Source organism: Callithrix jacchus, chromosome 1 (genome assembly GCF_049354715.1).
Source record: "Callithrix jacchus isolate 240 chromosome 1, calJac240_pri, whole genome shotgun sequence".
Taxonomy (NCBI): Eukaryota; Metazoa; Chordata; class Mammalia; order Primates; family Cebidae; genus Callithrix; species Callithrix jacchus.
Genome location: NC_133502.1, coordinates 120,049,610 through 120,062,571, shown reverse-complemented (window position 1 = coordinate 120,062,571; position 12,962 = coordinate 120,049,610).

Sequence of the window (12,962 nt, the reverse complement as noted above, 5' to 3'; positions counted from 1 at the left end):
AGGCTTTAACTGTGCCCTCTGGTTCTGGAACTATATGAGAATAAGCCCATATTGTATAGTTTTAATATCATCATTTATGTTGTAACTTCAAGCATAGTTTTATGGCCAGATGACAGAAGGCAGGGATGAAGCTGTGAGAGTGAAGAGACCCACCCCATGTTTACACAGTTTTTAAGGTCTTCCCGTAGTTTGCAGCAATTCTTCATGAGCTGAGTCCAGAGCCACAGGGATAAAGGCTAACAGCACAGCAGGAATAAGGCAAACTCTCCCTTTTCCCCAAATATTTTAGAATCGGTCTCCATGTATAAAGAAGGGAAAAGTGAAAACTGATTTGTACTTAGTAGAAAACTGACTAGCACTGACCACAAATAATTCTGCCTCTTCTAGATTTGAGAAATGCTCTCCACCAGGAAATACCTAGCAACCATGAGTTTTTACAGCAATTACTGTTAATGAGAAATAAAGTTCATTTTCTAAACTGCAAGCTAAAAGGAGCATTTTTTAATTGGCTTCTGGTGTTCTTGAACTGCACAGTATTTTTCTCCATCACAAGAGACAACAAAGTTGACCCTCTGGTCACTCCCACTGAACATAAGAAGCCATCTAAAGGAAAACAGGATGTGGCTAAGAACAATGACACCTCTGCAAACCACATACAGAGCCAACAGAAGAATAAAGCCCTGGTGTTTTTCAGAAAGTCGGGAGAAAGCATGGATTCAAAAAGAGAACAATGATTGTGGAAATACTATTGTTAATTTTCCCCACAACCCAAACAGCGCTACCTTCCTACTCTTGCTAGTCCATTTTCACCTGAGGATAATGCCTGGAAATGATCTTCTATGCATCAGATACCGTCTTTCCTGTACTCTGAAGATGACTGTCTGTGTGTATGTGTGTGTGTGTTTAATACCCATCCTTATTATTGTGATCTTTTAAAGGACATGTTTGCTAAATTATTCTTAACGGGGAATCCCTAGTCACATAAACCAAAGCTTATATATATAGCCACAGAAAATATACATATATACTTAACCAAAAGCATATAAATTCAGTAACCTAAGAGGAATGCAGGCAAGCCAAAGGGATTATTAACCAGCTCTCCAAAATAATTCATGCTTGCGCTAAAACATTTTGTAGCAAGATTTGAGGCTTCTATTAAAATTTATGGAAAATGAATACAGAAAGCTGTAAGTAGGAGAAATTTTGCGGTTTTCACAGTGCTCTCACATTGAGAGCACCTATGAAAATGAACAAGAAAAAGAATCGATTCCGATCAATAAAGCAATAACAATGCATTAAGATATTACTCTCTCTAATACTCAGCTCTTTCCTGCTGCTACATTTCCTTTAAATGTCCTTAATCCAGGTACAAGGCATTTTAGAATTTGAGGCAGTTGTAAAGGAAGACATAATCATTTAAACCTAACTAATTTAGAAGAACATTAGCTCAAGAGCAAAATATTAAGCACAATCTATTAAATTTACTATTTCTGCTATTCATCAATTTAACTGATCATTACAAATAAGTACAATATAAAGGCAATAGCCAAGGCACTTAAACTAAATGAAAGAGAAAAGTGAAACGATGTGATTTTTAAGGAGTCAATTTTTAAAGCTATTTTTCTTTCTCACTCCCTCACCCCTTTGGTATCACTTGTAAAAAATAATTAGAAATGGTAAAAGTGAATATAGAGGTCCAGGTCCTGGCATATGAATAGGCTATTCATGAAAATGTTGGCTTACTCCTTTTAAGGGTCACAAAGGGCTTAACAGATACTCCTGTTAAATTGGTGAGGAGAATGGGGGCAAGAATATTTCTCCGTAGATGCTGGACATGGTTAGGTTGGTGGTCCTACTGCATAATCTATTGTATATCATCTATATGGTTATTTCCTATTCCCTCATCCACATTTTCAATTGAATTTGGCCATTTTTAAAAGTCATGTTAATGCTGCTAGTGACAAAATTACTACCAAGTTAGAAATTCCTTGAGGAGGTCAACTAAGTCCTATTCATCTTGTTTTTATCCCTAAAGATTCATAGTGTTGGGCCTACATTGTCGTAACTGCTCAATAGGTGAACGATGAAAGATATAACATCTGCTTGAAATAGTGCTTTTTTGGTCTGATCCTCAGCTTTGGACTCGATACATATTTTTTTACATTTCCAGCTTGTCTTCACTTAGGTAACTAACGCAGCCTAGTAAGTCACTATGGCATCTCTCAATAATTAGTTTGGTTATCCAAGCATGCCCCCTATTTTGAATTCTGTTTTCCTATTTATTTTATGTCCCATCTTGGCACTTGAATGCCCTCTCGGTATTTTTCTAAAATGATGTTGCTGACGTAGGTAGAAAACACTCAAAATTTATATGTTCCGAAATGTCTTACATTTTGTTGCTGGAACACTCTGAAGTTCTCTGATTTTGTACAGCAACTGTCAACATAAGGGACAAACTCAGGATTTATAGATAGAAACGTGAGTCTAAATTTCTATATTGCCAAGCTGCTCATTTTAAAAGCACAGTGAATTAGACAAGAAGTAAATCCGCAGAACTGGAATGCTTCCCCGCATTTCTCAAAGTATGAGTGATGAGCAATGTTCCTCTGCAATGAATGATTTTTGTTTCCATCACTGATCACTTGCACTGAAAAAAATGTCTCAACCAAGTTCCTAGTCATCTCTTTTTTAAAAACAAATAATTACAGTAATCTTTGGGGGATATTAAATATTAAGTATCTACATCCTTCCTTTTGCATTTTATGTTAGCTGGTTATATTAATAGAGAGTGTCATAAATAATTGCTAACTGGAATAAAGTTATTAACTGAGTAAGCAAACAGATAAAAAGGGGTATAACAAAGGTAAAAAACAGCAGAAAGAAGCTTCCGTAATTTGGACTAGAGAAAAGAGATTGGAAATATTAAAACCCACTAGCTCGGTCCTCTAATAAGAGGCACTGAGGTTTCTCAGAGAGTGTGATGAGGTTAATTCTGGACCCTCAGAACCACTGAAAACTGCTGCTAAGAGAAGGGACTGCTACTACTAGGTTGAAGAAGTATTGCTAGGAACATGACACACATAGGAAGCCCACAAGAAGCAAATAGGAAGGAACAAGTCCCTTCTGTCACCTTCATTCTTGTTGTCCCCTCTACTGCCTCCTGTGACAGAGCCTAACAAGAGCAACTTGTAAAAAGAAGTGTGGTCTGAAGAGTCCCATCCCCAGCATCACAAAGTCAAGTATCAGAAGGATGAGTTTGGAGTTTTTTCCTTAAGAAAACAAATTTTTTTAATATATATTTTTTGAAAATATTTTGAAAGTAATTAAGATCACTGATTGGGAAGGAAAAAAATCAACACAATAAAATATAGGAACAGCAATGCAAGAGCAGCTGCTGAATCCTGCCCCTTCCACCCTTAGGGGCACAGCCCAGAGATGAATGAAGCTTATTTTATGATCCCAAGTGCATGCCTCTGGTCCACGGAGAATCACTTTAAGCATCAGTCTTCTGGCTGAAGGGCCCTGTCCAGAGTCAGGATCAAAAATAGGTCAGCTCATCATGCTTGGCTTAGAAAGGAAACAAAGAGTTCCCTTTGCTTAAGGCTGTGTTGTTCGAGAGCCAGGTGGTCATTGGGACCAACGACTTAATCAAGGTGCATATCAGTGACGAGGACTTCGTACACTTGCAAGTATCTAAATGTCTCCCTCATGAAAACAAGCCCTTGACCTTGTCTTCCATTTTCTTCAATCTTTTGATAACATCTCAATTTTTAAAGAAGGCTTATCCTGACAATCCCATATCATATATTAAGCTGCCCATCACCCCCACACTGCACTCACAATTCTGTGGCTTGGCTATGTGTTTTCTTTTTTCAATAGCACTCATCAACTTGTGTCCCCGTATAACTTATTTATACACTTTGCTTATTATTGTGGCCCTTTGCTGCCATCATGTAAGCTCCTCAAGAACAGGATCTTTTTATTTCTCATATGGCTCAAGAATCGAGAACAATGCCCAGTACAGGGTAAGCACATATTAAATATTTATTGAAGTGAAAAGATTTCACTAAGTGAAATCAAGGCCGGGTGTGGTAGCTCACGCTTGTAATCCCAGCAGTTTGGGAGGCTGAGGCTGGCAGATCATTTGAGGTTAGGCGTTTGAGATCTGCCTGGCCAACATGGTGAAACCCCATCTCTACTAAAAATATAAACGTTAGCTGGCGGTGGTGGCAGGTGCCTGTAGTCCAGCTACTTGGGAGGCTGAGGTAGCAGAATCGTTTGAACCTGGAAGGTGGAAGTTGCAGTGAGCCAAGATCGTGCCCCTGTACTCCAGCCTGGGTAACAGAAAGAGAAAAATAATAATATAAAATCCAAATCAATATTTTCACCTATATATTTCTAGTTATTTTCCGTGAGTGAAAAGGGACCACGTTTTAAAGGACCTTTTCCTCTGCATTAAAAAAGTAGCATTTTAAATAACAAAGTAGTAGTTACCTAGCTGTTTGCTTCATAATATTTTCTTAACACAAACCAATATGTTTTATTTTTTCTAAATGCATGTTGCATTTCACAATAGAAAAATGAAAAACAAATTGAGGTAAACCGTTGATAACATTGTGTTTTGAGACAACCCGATAAATATACTTCAAAACTGCACATCCTCTGCCGCTCACACCTCTGGGAGCTCCTGGTGTGAATGGTTTGCTCTGCCCCAGAGAGGGCGACTGAGGAATGCCGGGAGGGCTTCAGGAGGAGGGTCGCTGCTGTGTTGGGAGGCAGGCAGGCAGCAAGGAGACAAAGGCCTTGCAGTGCTCTCACTCAGACAGCACAGGATCAGACTCCCTCTGAGTGATTAGCCTCTAGAGTACTCAACAATAACAGACTCACGCAGGTTTTCAAAACAGAGGAACAGCCTTTCAGGAAGCCAGTAACTTCAGGCCTATACGAGCCCTGGGAATAGGCTCTCCTCCCTCCGAGAGGCCTCTGAAAGCCTGGTTCCCCACAACCTAAAGCAAAGTTAAAACACTCTTCCTCGAGATCACCTAATAAAAACCAGATGAGTCCAGAAGGCAGATGGGACAGTCCTGGGCACCTCTGGATGCATTCTTGAGAGCGAGGTGAGAAGGGGACGAACCGCGCAGAGAGAGGAAAGTTGGTAACACACTGACTGAGCAGTGACAAAGCACTAACAGGAAGGGAGAGGCCCTGTTCTGCCCGAAGGCAAAAAAAACTGACAACAGCCAGGAAGATGGGACAGAGAGAGAAGTCAAGAGGCAAACCAGGAGCTGTCTTGGCAGGCCTAGGCTGAGAAAAGCCCAGCCTCCTCACAAATCTGTGTAGGATAGAGACTGTACAGTTTAACAGGAGAAATGAATGAGAGCCATAAAAATGCTGTGCATAATCCTATCTGGGTCACTTTATTATAGTATATCACATGTAAATATCACAAGAGGATGCCGACCTTCAAAAAAAGAAAATTCCACAGAACATTCTCTTCGTCTGCAATAGGGAGGGCTTTCTGAAGCATACAGCTTTACTAAATTAATAACTTCCTCTCTGTCTCTGTGGACTCTGGGGGCCCCTCATCTCATCTTTCCTCTCCCTGCATCCAAAATAAGTTAAGAAGAGGTCACATGGAATGGCCCTGAGAAGTCAACTTACAAAGAAAAGCTAGTTTTTACTGCCCTCCATAGCCTCCTTCCTTCCTCCATACCCTGTTCTTTCCCCACCCAGACACACTCCACTCTCTTTTTGGCTCCTTACTTGACTCCAAGGAAAAGTTACTTCCTTGGAAGCAAGAAAGGAAGGAAACGTCAATCCAAGCACATTTTTTGAACCATTAAAACCTGAACTCCCAGTTTTTTAGAGATAGGTGAAAATCTACTCTCCATTTAAAGCTGGAAAGCCATGTCTGGAAGGAAATCTGCTGAGAGCATGAGTACACTAGTATCTTCTTTCTTTCTAGTGGGCTCTACCCACTCGTTCCTAATGGTAGATAACATTAGGGAAACTTGGCAGCTTTCAGCCAAGAATTCTTTCCCATCAGAAATGTTCACCAGAGGCAGAGCATCTGAGAGCAACTGCACCTATGATTTCCGTGGCAAAACTGCTTTGGACTCTACCTCAAGAGATGGTCTTTATTTATCCTCCTCAAACCATACTGCATTTACTACATTTTAGATACACTTTTGCTTTTCACATATCTCATCTCCAGCATTTTCTTTTCTCAATTCCTGACATTTAAGGTATATACCTTTTTTAAAAATGTGAGCCAAGATCAATTGAATTGATCACTTCTGCCACCTAGTCAACGTGTTTGAGTGGGGAGGAAAACTTAACCAGCCACAATGCTCTCTCTGGTTATTACATCACCATACTCCCTGCTGAAGAGATAGGTCGAGCTCCTTCCACGTGATCCTTCTCACTATTACAATGGACTAGAGCAGAGTTGAAAAATCTGCCCCAAGGCCAGTCAATTCAGCAGTTGGCTCAAATCCCTCAGGCCAACTCTCCTTGTCTCTTGAATTTAAACTTAACTACACAGACACAGAGAATTAGTCAAACCCGTCGCTATGCTTTAATATTTTCCCTCATTCCCCAAGAAGATTTTGTGGAGCTTTCATTTTCAGAATTTGCATAATGAAATAATGGCTATATTTTAACTTTTCGAAATATAAAGTTATTTTAAAATATGAAAGATGGATGTTCATATTGCTCATCCCCCTCCTCTCCATAATTAAAGATTGAGAAATGCACACTCCATCTGGAGTAGACATGCTAGCTTAGTTGAGAATAGGGCTGCAGTTGGCAAATGAGAGTATTGGGCCTATAAGATGAAACACACTGCGGGTCACCATGTGGGACCATGCGTAGGCAGCAGAAGCCAGTCTGGTGAAAGAGTGGGCAGACAGTCACAGATAACTAGGACTGAAATAAAGCATGCAAACCCTGAGAGATAGTGTGAAGATATTTTGTGACCCTTGAGAGACCCAGAACGGATTCTATTTCTAACATGTTATCTAGCTGTAGTTAACAGAACTAACTCTACTTTAATTCATGTGTTTGAAAGCTTGCTATACAGCAAGTTCCCCTTTTCGCTTGGTGAAAAGTCTTTCTCTTTTAACTGAGCTAAACATTTCTATTCCTTGAAGCCAATTAGGCTAAATTTGAAGAATCATAATAGGTGATTTGCCCCTCAAATTATTACAGCCACAGAACTAAAATCCATAGTCGTTTCAGCAGAGCAATTTTTGACTTTTGTTGTTAAACACATACATTTTGTCTAAACATATTGTACACTTAATGTATTAGATTTAAAGTCCTAAACTATAGCTTTGTTGTATGGTGTTTATTTTTTTGTTTTTGATGTCCTCCAAACATGTAAGGCAGATAATGCAGTAATAGTTGTTTATAAACTTAAATTGTGCAGTCATTATATGTATGATTATAGTATTCCTGAGCAGAGAAAAAAAGATGATGATGCATGTTTTTAACAAAAGATAGAGGCAAATGATGATTTGACCAATTTGCCATGCTCATACTAAAACTGTGCAACAATAATGAAAACTATTCATTATAATAGTGAAACATACTCTAGAAAGAAAGCTAGAGAAATGTTTAGAGATCTTTCAGAAAATCAAATACATAGTCAGTGAAAAGGCCAAAATTTAAACTCAGCTATCCTTTTGATAAATCTAATAATTTCTCCAACAAGTCAACAAAACAATCTTTATTTTGCAGCAGGGCAAACTTGGTCCAAAGATGTTGTCTTATCTACTTTATATGGTATCTGTAATAGCCGCTCACACACTGTTCTCCAAATAGACAGGTATCCCGTATCAAATGCCAGGAGGCCAAAGCAATGTCATTGCAGATATTTCACTGGGCTTCTAACTGAAAGAAGAGACATTCTGCCAGTGGTCGAGACTTAGACCAAACAGGGCGTAATTCACCCTGGCCTTTAACTTGAGACCTTTTCCCTTTTCTTTAGGCTATCTTCTAAAGATAATATGCTTTGTACATAATCCTGACTAGAAAAAGGCAGCATTTTTCTTTGCTTTTTTTTGGGTAGGTGGGAGTAATATCTGTCTTACCTTCATTCAAATAATTCCCCTCGCCCCTGCCAAACACACACATTGGCTTCTCATTTCACATTCTCTTCTAAATGTTTCAACATCCATATCATGTTGTAATAATTTTACTTTATGATCTATTCGTATCTAAATGAATCAGCAATTTCTGAATAAATATCTAATTGTGAATATTGGACTATCTGAGGGCTACTTTCTGAGGGAAATTGGGCTACACCAATTTGAATGTGAGTGTGCCCACATTCAAATCTTGGCTCTCTCATTATTTGATACCTGACCTTTGGCAAGTTATCAAGTGTCACTGCCTCAGTTTCCATTATATATAAAATGGGTATCATAATGATACCTGCCTCATGGGATTATTGTGAAGATTAAATAATACCTGTAAATAATGTAGAACAATGTTTGGCAAATAGTAGGAATTCATGAAATGTTCAGCTATTATTGTGCTACTAGAACTCTGTTGAAAGTTCTCTACAAATTGAAACAAGGAAAAAGAGATACAACATTAACACTTTTAATTTGGTTTCCCTTCTCTTAACTCTCATTCTAATAATATTTGACTTTTGGATGAGATAGGCAAATAGCTCACTGCTATTGAGAAGCAAAATGATTAGGTTTCTTCCTTATGCCAATGACATGTTTCTGTTGCTATGCAGTAGAAGTAACCTTACTAGACACAACTAGGTCTACTATCTACTCATTAATAGGAAAAAAATAGCTTCAGATTAACTATTGTAAAACCAAAATTATCAGTTTTAATAGTATTTTCTGACACGTAATAGGCTTTTATCCAAAATATTTTCTGTGGAGTCAAATCATTCAATTACCCAAAAGCATGGTTTTTAATTAGCTAAGCGTAGAGGCCTCACAAATACTTAACACTAATTAAAATTTGACATGGACATATGTATCATTAATTCATTTTTCATTGGTAGTAGCTAGTAATAATGCCTATTCTGAGTTTTTAATATCATGGCACATAACTATACTTTCCGTTTTTATCACTTCATGAAAATATTGGTCTTCCTCTAAATATTCCTTTGAAGTGGAGTGAACATCCACTTTGGATATTTTCAGATTAGGTTCATTAGTTTACTTCCTCTCCACCCCTCCCCAACTTGTAAAATCATACACATCTCCTCTCAATTGTCACCATAGCATATTCTTATTTGAGATTACAACCTTGCATTTTCTGCAAGTACATTTAAAAGAAACAATATTAATCTAAAAGTTCTAAATATTATTCTTAGGTCTAGCCAGATTATCAGAATTATGCTCCAGAATTGCTTTATCACGCTGAGGCCAGGCAACTACACTAAGGAAGGGAGGCTTTGAATTGTGGTCTTTGGAAGCAGTAACACTGTTTTTGTATTGGTGAGAATCTTTTCTATTATATCCATTATATCCATGAAAAGGCCACAAAAAGACAAACAAACAAATATACTTCTAGTTGTGGTGTAATTATGTCCTCTGTGTCTCCTATGAGGTCACCAACTTGTTGTGGACAAGTTAATCATTTAAGATCAGTCAAAACTGAGGATTTTTGGCTCCAAGAGAGGGTTCTAAATAAAAATCCTTCCTTATTAATGCCATTTTTTCCTGTCAATCCCAATTTAATTTTTCTAAAACATTTTATAAAATCCAACTGCCTTACAAGTACCACCTAATGGGTTTCACTGTTTGGTTTCTTTGACTTACCATAAGTGCTGATAGCTTCTTGTGTACATTGACTAATAGGCCTCTTTCAAAGTATGCTGACATTCAGCTTAGTGTTAAATGGTTTTTAATGAACTCTACACCATCCCCCTCTATCCTGAGTTTCTGAAAATGAAACCCATTTTTTATAAAAATAATCTGGAGAACTAATGGTACTGTGCGTTCCAATGAATATGAACCAAGTCTGGACTCTAACTGGATAACTTCAAACCAAATTCCTATCATGAAGAGAAAATATTCTCATGGTTGTTATTTATTTATTTATTTCTTAGCCAGATATTTGGGAACCCATAGACATAGATAGCCCTTATGTCAAAGTATTCCAAATGATGTGAAAAGCTTAAGAACTATTGGAGAAATTAGAAATATTATTTACTTGGAGTGCTGTGTAAATTTTACTAAGGATTTAGGGAATCACGATGGCATGTATCAGCTCAAAGTTCCTCGATGAATGCCTCAGTTTTCTCACTCACATTTTCTACTGCACCTCAGACAAAATGTCTCTGAACCTAAACCAAGTGAAGTAAGAGTATAACAATTATTTAGTCAACATGGTGAGTACAAAGTCTATACTACACCATGACAAATGAGTGATTCATGTTGTGTTATATCTTAAGTGTTTCACATATATATTTTTTTCTTCCTTTTTTCCTTAGAAACTTGGATGGGTGCATATCTAGTTTTTTTCTAGCTCTTCATAGTCAATCCAAAGTACCCGATACCTGGTAGTCTTCTGCTCCTCTGGGTCACTTGCTTTCTCAGACAGCACAGGTCTACAGCACCCAGGCAGGTGGGAACAAGACCATCAAGAACAAAGATCTTATCTCCTCTCTCAGTTCCGTAGTAACGCCTTTCTTTTTGCTGCTTTCTTTGATTTCAAAAACATTTTCCTGTTCATGGCATGCCTGCTCCTAGGAGGTAGAAAAAGTGGATAAAAATAATGTACTATATACAGTATCTTTAGAGAAAATCACATAAATATTTTATAGACTGTACAGTAAATAATGTATATGTTTAGAAAGGCAATGTAAATATTTTATAGACTACAGAGTAACTGTTCAGGTCGAAATGAAATCACTGTGTTTGGAGAAATACAATATGCCCTAAATTGTACCACACAACTTTACTGTAGCTTAGTACAGTACAGTTCATAAATCACTGCATTCCCTGCATTATCTGGGAGTTCAAGAATCCCAGCTCCAAGTGGGTTCCTCCCTTCATATTTGCTTTCAAAACCCCCACTCCGACCTTCCTACTCAAGGCCCTGCTTTGAGCTATGGCAGTGATCAATAAATGTTCTTGAGAAACTGAACCAGGGCATGTGAATGAACTCACCCCAATCAACTTCTTTTCATGGGGAGGATGGTAAGAAAACTGATCAGGAATGGACAAAGAAAACACCTAATGAATTCCATATGTAACCTGAGTTTCTGCATATTTTTTCAGGTGCTGAGGACATATCATCTTGGTTTCCTGAAATCTACTCCTTGTGAGTCTTTTAATTTTTTTTTTTTTTTTTTTTTGAAGACAGAGTCTAACTCTGACACCCAGGATGGAGTGCAATGGCACAATCTTGGCTCACAGCAATCTCTGCCTCCCAGATTCAAGCAATTCTCCTGCCTCAGCCTCCCGAGCAGCTATGACTAGAGGCACATGCCACCATATCTGGCTAACTTTTTTGTGTTTTAATAGAGATGCAGTTTCACCGTGTTGCCCAGGCTGGTCTCGAACTCCTGAGCTCAGGTAATCCACCTGCCTTGACCTCCCAAAGTGGTAGAATTACAGGCATGAGCCACTGTGCCTAGCCTCCTTGTGAGTCTTGATTGGCTAGTTCAGGGTTCAGATATGCATTGGTGCCACTGAAATGCTTAAATATTGTAATAGTTACCAGATTGTGTGAAAAAGACATGGGTGTGTTATGAAAAGCAGATTATACAAATATCAAAATATTCAGAAGAAAGTCAAAACTGTGTCAGGAAGCTCTTTTCCAACTAATTGAAACAATTAAAATCAAGAAAAAATGTGATAATCTAAGTATAATGAAAATGTGTCTGCCATTATAATGTCTTTGAGAGAGAAAAACTCTAAACCTCTAAGAGAAACAAAAACAGATCAACAAAAAAGAGACCTATAGATTTAATGATTCTATTTAGAGCTGTTGAATTATTAGTCATTTAGTAAGAAGCAAAGGAGACCTAAAATGACAGAATAAAGCAACAACCCAGGAGATGAGGGGACAGCAGATACCTTAGAAGGCATAGCAGATTAAAGCTGTTAACTGATACTAAAAGACTCACATTGAAATGCCATAATGTGGAGGGGCTAAAAGCAAGGACAGTTAAATGTTCCTAAAGACAGTAATTCAAGTATAAGATCACCTGGGAGCTTGTTTAAAATATAAATTCCTGTGCTGCACTCCTGGCTTTCTAATTCATGAAGTGTCTGGGGCCAAGGAATGTGCATTTTTGGCAAGATTTCACAGCTGATTTTGATGAAAATAGATTGTGAGTCATACTTTGAGAAGCTTTTGATTAACCTAGCAAAACGTGAGGGCAAAGAGGAATGGATGGAGAGGGACGAAGTTCTGTGAGCACAGAGAGGGGCCAGCTAAGTATTACACTCCATGCTCTATGTCAACTATTACAAAACCACCATCTACTACTGAAAACCACCATCACTGTATGTAATGAACATAGTGCATCTTCTTAAAAAGGTTAAATTGAATTCAATATTAGCAAGGAGAAAAGGGCAAGGTGGGAGGAGATACATTCAAAATGGATGCTCCTCTGAGAAAGGGTACAGGGTACAATAAATCTAATTTTTCTTCCTTTTCTTTTCTTTTTTTTTTTTCTTGTAGAGACAGGGTTTTGCCATGTTGCCCAGGCTGGTCTCAAACTCTTGGCCTCGAGCAATCAAGCTCACCTTAGCCTCCCAAAGTGAGTCACCATGCCTGGCTCATCTTTCTTTAGAAACAAGTTTTTTTTTTTGGTTTTTCTCCTTTCTTTTGTTTTCTTTTTAGAGACAGAATCTTACTTTATTGCCCAAGTTGGAGTACTGTGGCACAATCATAGCTCAATGCAACCTTGAACTCCTGAGCTTAAGTGATCCTCCTGCCTCAGCCTCCCAGTTAGCAGGACTACATGAACCACTATA